The sequence below is a fragment of the Arachis hypogaea genome, chromosome 12 (assembly GCF_003086295.3).
Source record: "Arachis hypogaea cultivar Tifrunner chromosome 12, arahy.Tifrunner.gnm2.J5K5, whole genome shotgun sequence".
Taxonomy (NCBI): domain Eukaryota; kingdom Viridiplantae; phylum Streptophyta; class Magnoliopsida; order Fabales; family Fabaceae; genus Arachis; species Arachis hypogaea.
The window spans coordinates 36779949-36796495 of NC_092047.1; the positions used below are offsets into that span (position 1 = coordinate 36779949).

Below are 16547 nucleotides of genomic sequence, written 5' to 3' on the forward strand. Positions count from 1 at the left end.
CTATAGGGGTTTTGAAAGCTGTTCTGTATGCCCAGAGTACATCATCAAGCTTTCTTGCCTAATCCTTTCTAGAGGTGTTCACCATCCTTTCCAGGATTCTCTTTAGTTCTCTATTTGAGACCCCAGCCTGCCCATTTGTCTGTGGGTGATATGGGGTGGCCACTTTATGGCGAACTCCATATTGGTTCAGCATAGAGTCAAGCTGTTTGTCGCAGAAATGAGTTCTTCCATCACTGATCAGTGTCCGAGGGACACCAAACCTAGTGAAGGTGTTCTTCTGTAGGAACTTCATCACTACTGTAGTACCATTTGTGGGTAATGCAATTGCTTCAACCCATTTAGACACATAATCCACTGCCACGAGAATATAGGTGTTTGAGTACGAAGGTGGGAAAGGACCCATGAAGTCTATACCCCATACATCAAACAGCTCAATCTCTAGGATTCCTTGCTGAGGCATGTCGTGACCATGAGGGAGATTGCCAACCCTTTGGCAATTGTCACAATGACAGAGAAACTCTCGGGAATCCTTAAACAGTGTGGGCTAGTAGAAACTACTTTGGAGAACCTTTGTGGTTGTTCGCTCACTACCAAAGTGTCCTCCATAGTCGGAGCCATGGCAATGCCATAGAATTTTATGTGCCTCTTCTTCAGACACACAGCGGCGGATTATCCCATCCGAGAATCTCTTAAAGAGATACGGTTCATCCCACAAGTAGTACCTCGCATCATGAATGAGTTTTCGAGCTTGATGCCTACTGTATTCCTTGGGGATGAACCTTATAGCATTGTAGTTCGCAATGTCTGCGAACCAGGGTGTCATCCGAATGGCAAAGAGTTGCTCATCCGGTAAGGTTTCAGACACCTCAGTAGAGGGAGGAGATGTCCCTTCTACTGGTTCAATCCGAGACAAGTGGTCAGCTACCTGGTTTTCTGACCCTTTTCTGTCTCTAATTTCTATATCAAACTCTTGCAGGAGTAGTACCCATCTTATCAGCCTAAGCTAAGAATCTTGCTTGGTGAGGAGATATTTAAGAGCAGCAAGGTCAGAGTAGATAATGACCTTAGATCCTATTAAATAGGATCTGAACTTGTCAATGGGATAAACCACTGCAAGCAATTCCTTCTCTATGGTAGTATAGTTCTTTTGTGCGTCATTTAGAACATGACTGGCATAATAAATGACATGCAGAAGATTGTCCTGTCTCTGCCCCAGAACTGCACCAATGGCATGGTCACTGGCATCACACATTAGTTCGAATGGTAAGTCCCAGTTGGGTGCAGAAATGACAGGTGCTGTGGTAAGCTTCGCCTTCAGAGTTTCAAAGGCATTCAGACACTCTTGGTCAAAGACAAACGGAGTGTCAGTAGCTAATAAGTTCCACAGGGGTTTTGCAATTTCAGAGAAATCTTTTATAAACCTCCTATAGGCCCAGAAAACTTCTGATTGCCTTAACATTAGTTGGTGGTGGTAATCGTTCAATTACCTCCACCTTATCTTGATCCACTTCTATTCCCTTGTTCGAGATCTGATGCCCGAGAACAATCCCTTTAGTCACCATAAAGTGCATTTCTCCCAATTTAAAACTAGGTTTGTCTCTTGACAACATTTGAGAACTAGGGCTAGATGGTCAAGGCAGGAGTCAAATGAGTCTCCAAAGATGGAAAAGTCATCCATGAATACTTCAAGAAATTTTTCACCATGTCAGAGAAAATAGAGAGCATACACCTTTGAAAGGTTGCTGGTGCATTGCACATGCCAAATGGCATTCGCCTATAAGCAAACACGCCATATGGCCATGTAAATGATGTTTTTTCTTGGTCCTAAGGATCTACTACAATTTGATTATAGCCTGAATAGCCATCCAAAAAGCAGTAGAATGCATGACCCGCCAGTCTCTCCAGTATTTGGTCTATAAATGGTAAAGGAAAATGATCCTTTCTGGTGGCATTATTGAGCCTTCTGTAGTCAATACACATACGTGACCCTGTAACTGTTCTTGTGGAAATCAGTTCATTTTTTTCATTATGAACCACTGTCATGCCTTTTTTTTGGGAACAACTTGGACAGGACTCACCTAGGGGCTGTCAGAAATGGGATAAATAATCCCAGCCTCCCAAAATTTTATGACTTTTTTTTGCACCACTTCCTTCATGGCTGGATTCAGTCGCCTTTGTGGTTGCATCACTGGTTTGGCGTCATCCTCCAGCAGGATCTTGTGCATGCATTGGGTAGGGCTAATGCCCTTAAGGTCACTGATTGTCCACCCAAGAGCTTTCTTGTGTGTCTTTAGCACTTGGATTAGTGCTTTTTCTTCCTGTGGTTCTAAAGCAGAGCTTATAATCACAGGATAAGTATCCTCATCTCCAAGAAATGCATATTTCAAGGATGATGGTAATGGCTTGAGCTCGAGTTTAGGGGACTTATCCTCTTCCTTAGGAGTTTTCAAAGGCTCCTTTGTTACCTCTAGCTCCTCTAAATCAGGCTAGGCATCATAAAAGATGTCATTCAGCTCTTCTTTGAGTCTCTCAACCATGTTCACTTCTTCCACTAGGGAATCAATGATATCAATACCCATGCGCTCCTCTGGAGTGTTTGGATGCTACATAGCTTTGACAGCATTTAGCACGAACTTATCCTCGTTGACTCTCAGGGTTACTTCTCCTTTTTGAACGTCAATAAGGGTCCGTCCTATAGCTAGAAAGGGTTGATACGGAAAAAAATTATTTCCGCAATAACTACCGGCAAGTGCACCGGGTCGTATCAAGTAATAAAACTCACAAAAGAGTGAGGTCGATCCCACGAGGATTAACAGATTAAGCAAACAATGGTTGATAATTAACCTAGTTAGACGGTTCATATTGGAGTGATAATCAAACAGAAAATGTAAATTGCATGAATGTAAACAAAAACTATAAAGTGCAGAAAAGTAAAATGGCAAGAAAAGTGCAGGAAATGTAAAGTGCAGAAAAGTAAATGACTATAAAGTAAATGTAAGAACTAAAAATAAAATGAACATTGTGATCAAGAGATATTGCAATCGTCCGGATCAAGTTCATTCTCATCTCTTTCTTAATCAATGCATTCATTGATCTACTTGGAAATCTTAGGTGATTGGATCCCAATTCCTTGGCAATCCGATCTCTCTAAGCTTGAACAATTGCCAATTCTTTGATCTAATTGCTCATGGGAAGAGATGAAGCTTGGTCAATGATTATACCACACACCTTCATAGATCAAAGTACTGGTAGGATTACATGTCATTATATCCATCCAACCCCCAACCTAATCCAACATGAGAAAGAATTTCTAGCATGATTTCCTCATTCCTCTTTCAAGGCTCTGAGGAAATTCAAGTATGATAAGAATTTAATTGGGGTTTAATACATTCAAAGTATTAAAATCCTAATGGAAGGGGGCAAGAAAAGGATGGCATCAAGAAGAGGAATTTATTGGCTTAAAGAGACACAGCGGAAACATAAAAAGATAGATAAAGGTTTTCCTACTAGACTTCTAAGATACCTGTTCTTAGCAACCTAGGTCACCGGAAAGGATTCCCTACTAGACCTTCAAAGAACTTGTCCTTAACAACCTAGATCAGAGGGACGAAAACTAAAAGAAACTACCACGCAGATTACCTTAGTGTTGGATCCTTCAATCTTCCTCATGCAACAAGCGAAGCAAATCACTCACCTCACTTCTCACACAATAAAACGTGCTTAAAAGCAACTGAAATTTGTTCATCAAAGTTATGTAAATTATCTCACCAGAAGGTGTTTAAATAGACCCTGAACAACCTAGCTAAAAGATAAGATATGATAACTAATTTAAATCAGATTTGATCTTATTGGATTAGATCAGATTTGATTTAAATTTTAAAATCCTAAAGATATGATAACTAATTTAAATCAGATTTGATCTTATTAGATTAGATCAGATTTTGATTTAAATTTAAAATCTCTAAAAATACTACTAAGCAAATCAAAAGTAAATCAAATCTTCCAACAAACTCTAACAACAAAACAAACAAAAATAAATGCCTAAAAATCAAAAATTAATAATAAAGTATGCCTTCCATTGAATTTGAAAAGCATTATTGGGATTCTTGCTGTCCTGACTTAGCCCAATGGGCCTTGCCCATTCTTCCTTGGTTAGAACTTGATGTAACACCATATGCATGAGTGCTGCCAAGTTTTCAAAGCTCTCTTTGAGCTTCTTTGCACGTGCTCTAGTGATGGGGCCCTCTAGAAGTGTGAAATTTCTATTATGTCCTTTTGTTTTAGAATGCCCCAGTTGTCTTTCTGAGCATGTATCATTCCCTCCTTCCTCAAAAAGATTTGTCCTCGAATCTGTGTCCATATCAAAAGGAGAGAGATCAGAAATATTGAAAGTAGCAAAGACATTATACTCACCTGGTAGGTCAATCTTGTAGGTGTTGTCATTGATCTTCTCAAGCACTTGGAATGGGCCATCCCCTCAAGCATCAAGTTTAGACTTCCTCTGAGTAGGGAATTTTTCCTTCCTCAATTGTACCCAAACCCAATCTCCTAGTTCGAAGACTATATGCTTTCGGCTCTTGTTAATCCTTTTAGCCGTGGCTTTGTTCTTCCTCTCAATTAGGTCACGAGCCTTTGCATGTATTGCTTTAACTTTCTCAGCCTTGTTTGCTCCATCTAAGCTAATAAGATCACTCAAAGGTAAAGGCATTAAATCTAAGAAAGTTAGAGGATTAAAACCATAGACAAGTTCAAAGGGCAAAAAACCAGTGGAAGAATGGATTGTCCTGTTATAAGCAAACTCAATAAAAGGTAAACAATCTTCCCAAGTTTTCAAATTCTTACCAACAACAGCACGCAACAAGGTTCCCAATGTCCTATTTACCACTTCAGTTTGACCATCAGTTTGAGGGTGACAAGTAGTTGAGTATAACAATTTTGTTCCCAACTTACTCCACAAAACTTTCCAAAAGTGACTTAAGAATTTGACATCACGATCAGAAACAATAGTTTGGGGTACACCATGTAAGCGCACAACTTCTCTAAAGAATAGGTCAGCAATATTTGTGGCATCATCAGTTTTATGGCAAGCAATGAAATGAGCCATTTTACTAAATCTATCTACCACAACAAAAATTCTATCTCGACCTCTCCTAGTTCTAGGAAAACCAAGAACAAAATCCATAGAAATATCAACCCATGGATGCACAGGAACAGGAAAGGAGTATACAAACCATGTGGTAAAGACTTAGATTTAGCTTGTTTACATGCAATGCATTTAGCACAAAAATTTTCAACATCTTTACGCATGTGGGGCCAGTAAAAATGCTCAGATAAAATATCCAAAGTCTTATGCACACTAAAATGACCCATCAAACCCCCACTATGTGATTCTAGAACAAGTAACTCCCTAATAGAACAAGTAGGTACACAAGTCCTATTACCCCGAAAAAGAAAGCCATCATGCTTATAGAATTTGTTATATGCACTATGTTCACATGCAGCATAGATAGAGGCAAAAGTAGAATCAGTTGCATACAATTCCTTCATACACTCAAAACATAACAGCTTAGAAGTAAGGGTTGTGATTAAGGAATACCTTCTAGATAATGCATTAGCAACTACATTCACTTTACCTTGCTTATAGGCGATTACATATGGAAAGGATTCAAGGAATTCTATCCATTTTGCATGTTTCTTGTTCAGCTTCCCTTGGCCTTCAAGTGTTTGAGGGATTCATGGTCAGTATGTACCACAAATTCCTTAGGTAGCAAATAATGCTGCCACACTTCCAAAGCTCTCACCAAGGCATAAAGCTCTTTATCATAAGTTGAGTAGTTGAGATGGGCTCCATTCAACTTCTCACTGAAATAGGCAATTGCTCACTTTTCCTGCATCAAAATAGCACCTATACCAATTCCGGAAGCATCACATTCGATTTCAAAAGTTTTAGAAAAATCCGGTAAAATAAGAATGTGGGCAGAACACAATAATTCTTTCAAGGTGTTAAAGGCAAGTTCTTGTTCCTGATCCCATTTAAAGTTGACATGTTTCTTGATGATTTCAGTTAAAGGTGCATCAATAGTAGAAAAATCTTTAACAAACCTCCGATAAAAACCCGCAAGACCATGAAAACTTCTAACATCAGAGACACTCTGAGGTGTGGGCCATTCTCTAATAGCCTTCACCTTCTCGTCATCTACCTCAATCCCTGCAGAACTTATCACAAAGCATAGGAATACGACTTTACTAAGACAGAATGAGCACTTTTGGAGATTAGCATATAATTTTTCTTTTCTAAGTACCTCTAAAACAGATTGAACATGCAAAATATGATCATCAAGACATTTACTGTAGATAAGGATATCATCAAAATAAACAACCACAAATTTACCTAAAAACTCTCACAAAACATGATTCATTAGTCTCATGAGTGTACTAGGTGCATTAGTCAAACCAAATGGCATAACTAACCACTCATACAAACCATATTTAGTTTTGAAAGTTGTTTTCCATTCATCACCAAGTTTCATTCATATTTGATGATAACCACTCCTTAAATCTATTTTAGTAAAAATAACAGAACCATGCAATTCATCAAGCATATCATCAAGTCTAGGAATAGAATGGTGATACTTTACCGTAATCTTGTTTACAGCTCTGCAGTCAACACACATCCTCCATGATCCATCCTTCTTGGGCACCAACAGTACCGGAACAGCACAAGGACTCATGCTTTCTCTCACAAAACCCTTAGCCAAAAAGTCCTCGACTTGCCGTTGGAGTTCCTTTGTCTTCTCAGGATTAGTCCGGTAAGCTGGACGGTTAGGAATGCTTGATCCAGGGACAAAGTCAAGCTGATGTTCATTGCCTCATAACGGAGGTAAACCTGAGGACATCTCATCTGGAAAGACATCGCCAAACTCCTGCAAGAGTGAAATAAAAGCACCAGGCAGGTCATGGTTAGTTTCAATGGTAGAAAGTAAAGACTCTCTAAATCGCACCAACATCAATGCTTTTTTTTTCCAAACTAGCATACTTCAGATCCCTCTCTTTTGCATAAAAACATATTATGTGAGCACTCTCACTCTCCACAGATTTTTCTCTTTTAGAACTCTTTTTCACTCAGACCCTGACTCTTTTTCTAACATGTTTTGTCTCTCAAAGCCCTCTCTTTACCCTCTTGTTTTTCAATTTTCTCACATCCTAAAGACTCTTTAGTAGATTTACGCATGTTCAGTTGCTCCAGGTACACTTCTTCAGGTGTCAAAGCTGCAAGGGTAATCTTTTTCCCAAGATAAGTAAAGGAGTATCGGTTTATGAAACCATCATGGACCACCCTTCTATCATACTGCCATGAACGGCCTAAGAGTAGATGACAAGCCTGCATGGGAACCACGTCACAAAGGACCTCATCACTATATCTCCCAATAGAGAACTGTATGTGGGCTTGCTTCATAACCTTCAATTCACCAATATCACTTAGCCACAACAGTTTGTAAGGGTTAGGGTGTTTGGTGCATTTCAACCCCAATTTTGTGAACAAAGTAGAGCTAGCAATGTTTGTATGACTTCTAGCATCAATGATCATGAGTCCAACCTTACCTCCCAATAAAACTTTTGTATGAAAGATGTTCTCTCGCTATTCTAAACGATCGTCCTTGGCTTGTACATTTAAGATTTGCCTAGTAACAAGGGTCTCTCCACTAACAGCATACTCAACTATATATTCATTATCTGTAGCATCATCCGCATGTGGCATGTCCTCATACCCATCTGAGTTATCAGATTCTGAGAAAATATCATTTGCTTTAATGACTACGGTCCTTTTATTTGGACACTTGCAAGCAAAATGGCCTAATCTGTGGCACTTAAAGCAGGTAATATCACAATGTCGTGCAGGAGGTTTAGGCGTGTGCGTCTTTCTATGCTGCTCTGTAGGCTTCTCCTTTGATTCGGTAGGTTTGGATCCAGTCTTCTCCCTGAAATTAGCACCTCTCGAATCCCACCTTGAAGTAGAGTTAGAAGAATTACGCAGTTCCTTTGCCTTTTGCTGTCTTTCCACCTTGATAGCTAGGTTCACCAAGTCTTCCATATTCACAAATGAGTGATGTTCTACAATATTTGCAATGTCTTGATTCAGCCCACTCAAGAAACGTGCCATAGTAGCCTCAAACTCCTCCTCAATATTTGCTTGGATTAGCAGCATCTCCATCTCCTTATGATACTCATCTACAGACTTAGAACCTTGGTATAATCATTGGAGCCATTGATGTAGCTCCCTGTAGTAGTAAGAAGGGACAAACTGTTATCGCATGACCTTCTTCATCTTCTCCCAGGACAGAATTGGTGGTTTTCCATTCCGCCTCTTCTGTTTGTCCAGCTCGGCCCACCAGACAAGGCATAATCCGAGAATTCTACAGCTGCTAGTCTTACCTTTTTCACATCAGAGTAGTTATGACACTGAAATAAGAGCTCCACCTTTCGTTCCCATTCCAGGGACGCCTCAGGGTCACTTCTGCCTTTAAATTTTGGGATGCACATCTTGATAGCATTAAGGTTATTATCAACAATTGCTGGTTATCTATGATGCCGGGATCTGGATGAAGTCTCCTCCTCAGACTCCGTAGAATCGTTATGAACAGATTCTCGTGACCGTGCTATTCGCCTAGGAGAAAAAGAGTTAATTCGGAAATCCATGTCATCAAGACGTTGTTCAATCCTTGTAAGGATGCTAGCAAGTGCGTCGACGCGGAAAGTTAGTTGTGGATCGGGGTTCCCTTCATTGTTAGCCATCAATGAAACTGTAAAAGAAAAGACCTTACAACACTCTTCTTACGTATATCACTCGGAGTAGGACACTCGTGTTTCACTCAATACGTGGCTTTTACCCTCTGTTGAGCTCACCACCCTTGCCTTTTTTCACTTTTGAATTACTTTAACAAGTTGCACTTTGGGAGATGAGGAATTGAGACACCAAACTAAAATAATCTAAATGATAGAGACGTTCAACTTGACAAGAAGACAATTAAAGTATGTGACAAAGGAAACAAAAAGTGATACTAGGATGACAAAAACTAGCAAAATTGAATCCTAATTGAAACCCAAAGAAATTTTGAAAGGATAAAACAAAGGGAAAATTTAATTTTTTTTATTATGTTTTTTTTAAATGTTTTTTTTTACTTCTTTTTTTTTTTTTTTTGCTTAACTTGAATAAACAAAAATTGCAGTAACAGAATTTAAGGAAGAAATTTTCATTTTTTTTTTTGAAATTCTAAAGTAAATTTGCAGAAATTGAAGAGAAAAATAAAGAGACTAAACAAAATTTTGGATCGTACAGATAAATAGGAATTTACCTATAACCTGTAACTGATACCAGATGATAAGAATTTAATTGGGGTTTAATACATTCAAAGTATTAAAATCCTAATGGAAGAGGGCAAGAAAAGAATGGCATCAAGAAGAGAAATTTATTGGCATAAAGAGACATAGCAAAAATATAAAAGATAGATAAAGGTTTTCCTACTAGACCTCTAAAATACCTGTTCTTAGCAACCTAGGTCACCGAAAAGGATTTCCTACTAGATCTTCAAAGAACTTGTCCTTGACAACCTAGATCAGAGGGATGAAAACTGAAAGAAACTACCATGCAGATCACCTTAGTGTTGGATCCTTCAATCTTCCTCATACAACAAGCGAAGCAAATCACTCACCTCACTTTTCACACAATAAAATGTGCTTAAAATCAACTGAAATTTGTTCATCAAAGTTATGTAAATTGTCTCACCAGAAGGTGTTTAAATAGACCCCAAACAAACTAGCTAAAAGATAAGATAAGATAACTAATTTAAATTAGATTTGATCTTATTGGATTAGATCAGATTTGATTTAAATTTTAAAATCCTAAAGATATGATAACTAATTTAAATCAGATTTGATCTTATTAGAATAGATCAGGTTTTAATTTAAATTTAAAATCCCTAAAAATATTACTAAGCAAATCAAAAGTAAATCAAATTTTCCAACAAACTCTAACAACAACAAAAAACGAAAATAAATGCCTAAAAATTCAAAAATTAATAATAAATTATGCCTTCTATTGAATTTGAAAAGTATTATTGGGCTTCTTGCTGTCCTGACTTAGCCCAATGGGCCTTGCCCATTCTTCCTTGGTTAGAACTTGATGTAACTCCATAGGCATAAGTGTTGCCAAGTTTCCAAAGCTCTCTTTGAGCTTCTTTGCACGTGCTCTAGTGATGGGCCCTCTGGAAGTGTGAAATTTCCATTCTGCCCTTTTGTCTTAGAATGCCCCAGTTGTCTTTCCAAGCATGTATCAAAGTATAAGCAATTTCTCTTCCGAGACAATTGTTCAATTGAATGAAGATCGAAAGCTTTCTAGCAAATCAAGAGAAAAGAAAGAGGAAGAAGAATGAGAACTATTATTGATCCATTGAATCACAACAGAGCTCCCTAACCCAATGAAAAGAGTTAGTTCTTCATTGCTCTATTCAAATAGAAAAGAAGGAAAGTGCAGAAAAATAAATATGAAGATTAAGAATGCAAAAACTGAAATTGAAACTTCATAGTCCATAAATGAAAATTACAAACTGAAACTAAACTACTACTACTACTACTAAGAAAAGAAAAGAAAAGAAAAGAAAAGGAAGGAGAGGGTAGGGGGGAGGGGGGAGGGGTCCAAAGACCCACTCCCAGTGGTGTGTACCAGGGAATGTGTGTGTGTGATTCTGGACTTCCCCTCCAATCCAGAATAAATTCAATGTAGAAACTAAGTCCTTTATATAGGCTCTCCTAAATTACAAAATGAAATGAAATTAAAAGCAAATTACAATTAAATGAAAATTCCTATTCTAGATGCTTCTTGTGGCCTTGATTGGTTGACAATTGTGGGCTTGCTTGCTTGAGGTTGGGTGGTCCGTGAAAGAGAAGTGAATCAAGTTGAGGTCCACGGGTGCCATCGTTAGTGCTGGCATTAACCATACTTACGCAAGTGTGGCGTTAGTGCTAAAGTTAGTGGCACTAACATCACACTTGCTACCCAGTTAGTGTTTTTGGGGTTTAAAGATACCTATTATTTGTGCTTCAATTTCATGCCCACTATAAACTATTATATATCGTTAAAAAGCTCTAAATATCTGATTTCTAACGCAACTAGAATCATCTCAATTGGATCTCTATAACTCAAGTTATGCTCCTTCGAAGAGGACAAGGTCGCTGGTGTTGTCGCTGGCGTTAGTGTGCTTAACGCTGCCACTAACGTCAGCGTTAATGGTGTTAATAATGCCAGGTTCTGAAGCTCAAACTTAATGTTCACCCCATACTATTGTATATTATTGGAAAGTCCTAAATGTCTACTTTTCAATGTCTTTAAAAGCTTATCATTTGGAGCTCTATAGCTCGAGTTACATTTCTTGGAAGGTGAAGAGGTCAGCTGGCCTTACTACAGGTTGATATCATGTTCATCTTTGTACTTTTGGGGCAAGTTTTCTCCCTCAAATTTAGTGTCCACCATGTAGTGCTATATATTCTTGGAAATCTCTGGATTCCTACTTTCCAATGCCACTGAAATCATTTCATTTGGAGCTTTGTGGCTCAAGTTATTCTTGTTTGAAGAAGGCATGGTCCGGCTGCCAGGTGAGATGTTGCCCACGTTAGTCCCCACGCTATGATTGAAAACATGCTTCTTTGGCCTTATATTTGCTAATATTAATCCTCTCTTATTACCATTAGATGCCTTGATATGTGTGTTAAGTGATTTCAGAGATCACAGGGCAGGAATGGCTCAGAGGATGGAAAGGAAGCATGCAAAAGTGGAAGGAATACAAGAAGTTGGAGAAATTGCTAAGCTGTCCAGCCTGACCTCTTCGCACTCAAACAGCTATAACTTTAGCTACAGATGTCCAAACGACGCGGTTCTAGTTGCGTTGGAAAGCTAACGTCCGGGACTTCGATTTAATATATAATATGATATAGTTTCCCTGACGCTAGGCGACGCGACCGAGTGCTTCACGCGGTCGCGTCGCAGTGACAGAAATCAGCGTGTTTGAAATCTTCTCCAGCGAATTCTGGGCTGTTTCTGACCCAGTTCTCGGCCCAGAAAACACAGATTAGAGGCTATAAAGTAGAGGGAATGCATCCATTCATAAAAAAAAGACCTTCATATTCACAATTTTAGTTTTAGATGTAGTTTTTAGAGAGAGAGGTTCTCTCCTCTCTCTTAGGATTAGGATTTAGGATTTCTCTTAGTTTTAGGAGTGACTCTCAATCCCAGGTTCAATGTTCTTTTTATTTCTTTTCTCAATTTAATTTATGAACTCTTTATGTTTAGATTGATCTTCTATTATTAATGCAATTCGAGGTATTTTCAGATTTAATTTTGCTTTGCTTCATTTATAAATGTTTTTAATTTAATTTAGATATTTTCCTTTTTGGCTTTGGTTAAATAATTGGAGACTCTTGAGTTATCAGACTCGAGGTGTTGACTAAAAATTGGAATTCTTCAAGAATTAATTCGAGTTTCACTAACTCTAGCCTTTTCCCAAGGAAAGACTAGGACCTGAGGAATTTAGAATTAATTCATCCACTTAACTTACCTTCATAGTTAGAGGTTAAAAAAGTGGGAGAAAAATCCAATTCTCATCACAATTGATAAGGATAACTAGGATAGGATTTCCGAATTTTCGTACTTTGCCAAGAGTTTATTTTATAATTATTATTATTTTATTTTACTTGTCATTCAACTAACTTTTTACCTTAATCCAAAACCCCAAAACACACTTTTTCATAACCAATAATAAGAACACCTCCCTGCAATTCCTTGAGAAGACGACCCGAGGTTTAAATACTCGGTTATCAATTTTAAGGGGTTTGTTACTTGTGACAACCAAAACTTTTGTAAGAAAGGTTGATTGCTTGGTTTAGTAACTATACTTACAACGAGAGTTTATTATAAATTCTAAACCATCAATCTTCAGTTCTTCAGTTCTCTATCCTTGATAGCTTATCCTCGAGGGAAGGGTGTGCAGCTGGGTTGGAATTTGGAGGTTGAGAGTGGCTGTTTTGTGTTTGTATGTTCTGGGAGTGGTATGAGCTTTGTGGGTAATGATATGGGTTTTGGGACTATGAAAAGAATTTTGTGTGTAGTGCAATGAATCTTGTGAGTGGTGAGATGAATTGTATGGATATGGGAAGGAATTTTGTGTTGAGGCATATCCAAGTGGTGAAGGATTTTGATGTGGAAAGCTAGGAGGTGAGGTTGAATACTTAAGGGATGACGGCTCTTGATAAATGGGGTGTGAATCAGTGAAATCTCTTTGATTTTGATCTTCCCAGCCATAACTTGAGTAGTGATCAATTTCATCAAAACATGGACCATTTTGTGGTTCTGGGAAGCACCTCATTTCATGTTCTTGATACTCCCATCCACCATGAGTATAATAACGTGAATCATTCTGTGGTGGTGGAAAGTTTCCCATGAAATTTGATTGACCAAAATATGATGGATACTCCATTCTTTCTTGTAAATGCTCTGTCTCAAACAACAATCGCCAAGAAAAAAGAGATTGAAATTTTCTTTGTCACAATTGAGAAAATTCTCAGTGATGTAATATCACAAACAGTTAGTTTGAAAAAGAAAATAAAGAAACAAAAGAAATCAAAGACAAAAGAAAAGTGTCTAATCTAGTAAATCAATCAACCGATAGTTTGTTAATCACAATTAATTCCAGGCAACGGCACCATAAACTTGATGCACAAAAACTTATCTCTCAACAAATTTTTCTCGGCAAGTATACCGAATTGTCGTCAAGTAAAAACTCACAATAGAAAAGTAAATAGTTAGAACTAAAAAGGAAAAAGAAAGGCATTGGGATCAAGAGATATTGCAATCTTCCGGATCAAGTTCATTCTCATCTCTTCCTTAATCAATGCATTCATTGATCTACTTGGCAATCTTAGGTGATTGGATCCCAATTTCTTGGCAATCCAATCTCTCTAAGCTTGAACAATTGCCCAATTCCTTGATCTAATTGCTCATGGAAAGAGATGAAGCTTGGTCACTGATTATATGACAAAGAAAAATTTGTTGTATGGTTTGGAATCAAGAATCAATTCGTTAATAGCATAGTCCAAACCAACAATGAATTCTCTTAATCAAATGTCAAATTCAAATTCAATTAACCGAGAGTTTTTCAACCTCAGGTCGTTCTCCCTTGGAATGCAATTGGAAATGCTACGCTTTTGGTTATGAGGAAAAGGGGTTTCTCAAATCAAAGAACTAAAGATTAAAAGAACTAAGCGATAAAAGAACTAAGCAATGATCAAAATTGGGAATTAATGCAAGCAAAGGTAAATAGGATCAAAACTAGTGAAAATGCGATAAGTGCATGAAAAGAGCCTTGACTTGAGAATGAGGATCCAAGGAATCCTATCATCACCATAACCACAACTATGATAATTATGATGAGTCAATTTCTTCTTGTGCGCACGCACGCAAGCTTGTACGCAGGCACAATTGTCTGTGTGTGATTTTCTTTGTTTTCTTCATGTTTTCTCCCTTGTACATGTTTTCTTCCACTTTTGGCTATCCATTCTTGCCTTCAAGGCCTGAGATCACTCAATGAACATGTCATGGCATCAAATGGAATAAAAATGGAATTAAATTGCTCATTTCAAGTCCAAAATTGCATGTTTTCACATTTAGGATCAAATTGGGGACAAAACACAAAAGTATGCTATTTTGGTGCTTAAGTGTGAGTTCATGTACTAGAATCCATCCAAATTGAGTCATTAATTCTCCCACACTTAAACAGTAGCATGTCCTCATGCTAAACCAACAAGGAGAATGATCAAAAAGGGGTAATCAACTTATTAAATGTAACTACCTATATGCATGCAAGTATGTATATACTATCCATACCTATATATCTATCTATAGTATCTATTAAATTGGTGAAAACAAACAATCAAATTCCCAAGCAAGTATAGACAAACAGGGCTAAGCAAGGAAATAATCCAATGCAAGCAAAAATCTAAAGAATTGATTCAACTCATCAAAATGAAGCAACTTGCAAGAATACATGATAAGAGATATGAAAACATAGAATTGAGTTATTGAACCCTTACTAGGTGTGTATACACTCTAATCACTCGGTGTCTAAGGGTTTAATCACTCAAATCTCTTCCTAATCATGCTTTCAAGGAATTGCTTTTCATCTAACAATCGATAAGTAATTTATGCATGAATGCAAGTATCATGAGGTCTTTAGAAGGTTGTAACGGGGTTAGGGTCAAGGTGGGGCAGATATGGTTAAGTGGACTAAATTGAATCCTTGATTAGTTTAAGTATCCATCTCAACCTATATCAATCCAATGACAAGAATATGCAACCTAACATTCCTATTCTCACTTTTTATACACATTCATGTATGCTCTTTCGTTTACATCGCATATGCATTCCTTATTCATTTCTTTTTCTTTGGGGTAACTTTTGTCCCCTTTTTATGAATTTTTTTTTAAAGTAAAAATAAATGCATATGGTTCAATAGCTCATACATGAATGCACCAATTTTCCAAAATTTTCAATAAAATACCCCAAAACAACATTTTCATTCACCACCAATGTTTCCCAAAATTCCCCCACACTTAGATGAAACACACTCCTCAACCTAAGCTAATCAAGGATACAATCCAAGGTAAAGTCATGGTTTTCCGCTTAAGGTTGTAATGTGCTAATGTCAAGAATAATGGGGCAAATAGAGCTCAAAGGGGGTTAAAAATGGTAGATGCAAAAGGTAGGCCATATGGGTAAAGTGAGCTTTTATCAAAGATGGCCTCAATCATGCTCAATGCAATTCAAGACATCAATCATTGGAAATAAAGAATCAAGCAAAACCAAGATTACAATCATAGAAAAGATATAACACACAATGAACAAAATTAGTGGTTAAAATATGTAACCACTCAATATAGCTCAAAACTCACAAGGTATTTATTCTTTCCTCTTCTATGTTCCATAAAAATCATTCAAGCAAGTTTGAAAACAATTTTCCGATCAATTCAATAGAATGCCCTTGAAACAAAATTCTTGAAAATTCTTTTGTTGTTTTTCACCAAAATTATGTCCTATATGTATGTATGTTGTGATGGATGCAAATTTTCAAAATTTTCTAGTTCTTTTTCTAATTTTCAACAAGCAAAAATTAACATGAACAATTAGGATCAACATGAACCAAGCATATGCTATTCACACCATCCATTCACAACCAAAATCTATACTACATATGAAATATATATATACCAAAATTAAAATGCAATATTAAGGATAGCTAGAAGCAAACTAATATATATATATATACAAACTAGGGTACTAAATTGTAGTGCATAAGACAAAATATCATAAATATCCACAAAAAGCGTAATAAAAACTGAAAATAAACTAAATGAAAAGTGTTTAGGAGAGAATATTTACACCCAAAAATCGTAGATCCTCCCCCACACTTAAATCATGCACAGTCTTCCGTGCTCAAAAGAAT

At 37.3% G+C, this 16547-nt stretch overlaps 1 pseudogene; it reads right to left on the reverse strand.

The window, feature by feature from the left end:
* Positions 1 to 3655: 3655 nt before the first annotated feature.
* On the reverse strand, positions 3656 to 8541 carry LOC140176700 (uncharacterized; annotated as a pseudogene).
* Positions 8542 to 16547: the final 8006 nt, after the last annotated feature.